The sequence below is a fragment of the Anomalospiza imberbis genome, unplaced genomic scaffold, assembly GCF_031753505.1.
Source record: "Anomalospiza imberbis isolate Cuckoo-Finch-1a 21T00152 unplaced genomic scaffold, ASM3175350v1 scaffold_50, whole genome shotgun sequence".
Lineage (NCBI taxonomy): Eukaryota > Metazoa > Chordata > Aves > Passeriformes > Viduidae > Anomalospiza > Anomalospiza imberbis.
Genome location: NW_027100109.1, coordinates 962,378 through 965,000, shown reverse-complemented (window position 1 = coordinate 965,000; position 2,623 = coordinate 962,378). Strand labels below are relative to the sequence as shown.

Here is a 2,623-nt window from a genome sequence, read left to right as displayed (position 1 = left end):
GCGCGGCCGCGTGCCGCGACCCGCCGCCGGGAGGCGGCGGTGGCGGCGGCGGCGGCGGGGGCCTTCCCGGCCTCGTCGTCGTCGTCGTCGTCATTGCCGCGGCCTCTCGGCGGGGTCGGCGAGGCGCTCGGCGGCCGGGCCGCCTCCCCGCGTCGGCGGGGCGGCCCGAGCTGCGGCGGTCCTCTCGGGCGCAGCGCCGGGCTACTGAGGGAAACCCCGGGCCCCGAGGAGGACGCCGCGGTGGTGGCGGCAGATGTCGGGCGCGCCCCCGCCGGTGGACGCTCCCCCGAGGGCGGCAGCGGGGGAGGCACCCCGGCGGGGCCATGCAGGTCGTTTCCCTCGCCCCAGGGCCAGGTACCTAGCGCTCCGCGCCTCGGCGGTCCCAGGCTTCCCCCTCGGCGTCGTCAAACGCCGCGGGAAGGACCGAAAAAGGGGCCGCCGAGCCGGGCGGCGGTTTAAAGACTCGGGCGGCTCGGCGCGCCCCGCCGCGGCGGCGGCGGCGGCGGCAGCGGCGGCGGCGGGTGGCGGGCGGTGGCGTTGCGGCTCCATTGAGGGGTGGGGAGCTACTCCCGCCGATCCCCTGCGGTGGTGTCCGCGGCCACCGGTCGCGCCCGCCGTCGCGGCGGTCGTCCCCGCCGCGCGCGCGCGTGCGGGGGTAGTCGTGCCGCGCCGGGGAGGGGCGCCCTGCCCCCCCCTCTTCGCGGCCCGGCCTCGGCGGAGAGGCCGCGGCGCGCGGCGGTCGGCCGCGGGGCCGACCCGCTGGGCTCGAAACGGGCGGCGCCGGCAGAGGGCGCGCGCTCTCTGCCCTTCCTCAGCCGCGGGGCGGCGGCCGCCGGGGCCCGCCGCGCGCTCTCTCTTCTGGGCCGCTGCGGCCGTCCCGCGCGGGCGGCGCCGCGCCTGGCGCGGCCGTGCCTCTCTCCCCTCGGCGGCCTTCGGCTCGAACGCACCGGCGGCGCCGGCCGTCCGCCCGCCCGCCCGGGGCGAGCGCTCGGCGGTCCCTCCGCGGTCGGAGGCCGGCGAGCGCGGGCGGCCCCGCGCCGAGCGGCGGCGGCGCCGCTCGGCCGGTGTTCCCGCCGCCCGCGGGCACGGGACCCTCCCCGTGGCCCTTCGCGGCCGCGTGCGGTCCGAGGGCAGGGGTGGCGGGCGGCCGCGGGGGCGCTTCCGCGCCCGCTCTCCAGGTGGCGAACGAGGAGAGCGGGCGTCGCCCCCCGGCTCAGCGCCGCACCGCCTTCCGCCGGGCGCGTGCTCGCGGAAGGGGGCCCCCGACGGTGCGGGTGGACGGCGGTTCCCGGGAAGTGCGGCCCGCCGCGGCGGCGGGTCCGCCCTCGGGCAGCCCTCGGGCGCTCGCCTTCCCCCGGCGGGCAGCGGTCCGGCGGGGGGGGGCGCGGCGCCCGGCGGCGGGGCGGCGGTCGTCGCGTGGCGTCTCGAGCGCAGCTAGGCCCCTGGGGAGAGAGAGTCGGCCGCGCGTGGGCGCGGCGGCGCTCCGCGAGAGCCAGCGCGGCGGCGGTTCCAGGGGGGGAGGCAAGCGCGCGCGCGGGGTCCGAGGGCTGCGCGCCCCCAGCCGCGCGCCGGTGCGTGGCGCCGCGCCAGCGAGGCCGGGCGGGCCACCGCGCTCCCGCGGCGCGCGCCGCGCGGCCCTCCGCGCGGAGGGCCGGGCCGAGCCCAGGCGCCTGGGCCGCCTCCGAAGGACGGCACACGAGGCGGCGCCTCCCCTCGCGGGGCGGGGGGAGGCGGTCGGGGGCGCGGGTCCCCCCGCCTCTCGGCCGGCCTTGGGAGCGTTCCGTGGGGTTCCTCCCGTGTTCTTCTCGCACGCCCCCTCCGGGGTTTTCCGCGTTGCTCGTACGGTCGGAGCCAGGCCCCGTGCGGGGGCCTCGGCGCCAGAGAAAAAAAGGGGGGCCGCTCCGGGCGAGAGCGGCTCCCGGCCCCCCCGCGCGCGCGGGGTCGGTGCCGAAAGCCAGACAACTCTTAGCGGTGGGGTGGATCACTCGGCTCGTGCGTCGATGAAGAACGCAGCTAGCTGCGAGAATTAATGTGAATTGCAGGACACATTGATCATCGACACTTCGAACTCACTTGCGGCCCCGGGTTCCTCCCGGGGCTACGCCTGTCTGAGCGTCGCTTGACGATCAATCGCCGCCCGGGGGCCGCCCCGGCGGCGCGGCTGGGGTCGCTTCGCAGGCCCGTCGGCCGCGGCAGCGGTTGCCGCGCGAGGGCCTCCGTCCCCCTAAATGCAGACTCGGGGAGCGCTCCGTAGCTCCCCGCTCCCGGAGCGAGCCGCTGGGGCGGAGCTCGTCCTCGCCGGGGCCCGCACCGCCTGGCGGTGGAAATGGAAATGGAAATATAAACCCCCTCCCTCCAAAGTATTATAATTTTGAAATTAAAAGGCTCTCAGGCAAAGATATGGGAATAGGAATAACAGTTCTTTACTAGGAAAATTCAAAAGATAACTGCAATAATACAAACAAACAAAAAAACCAAACTACTGACAGAGTCAGAACACGACCTGACACCCTGTGGGTCAGGGTGTTGGTAGCAGCACCCCCAAACCCAGCTGGGGGAGCGGAGGCTTGGGGGAAACAATGGGAAGGGGGTGGGAGAGGGGGCACAGGGGGAGGTGGGACCC

At 76.7% G+C, this 2,623-nt stretch overlaps 1 non-coding gene across 1 annotated transcript; it reads left to right on the top strand.

Annotated features, from left to right (window-relative positions):
- Nucleotides 1–1,960: 1,960 nt before the first annotated feature.
- LOC137467025 (5.8S ribosomal RNA) lies at nt 1,961–2,118 on the top strand. Its single transcript, XR_010995380.1, has one exon. It is a non-coding gene; the product is annotated as a 5.8S ribosomal RNA (ribosomal RNA).
- The last annotated feature ends 505 nt before the right edge of the window (nt 2,119–2,623 follow it).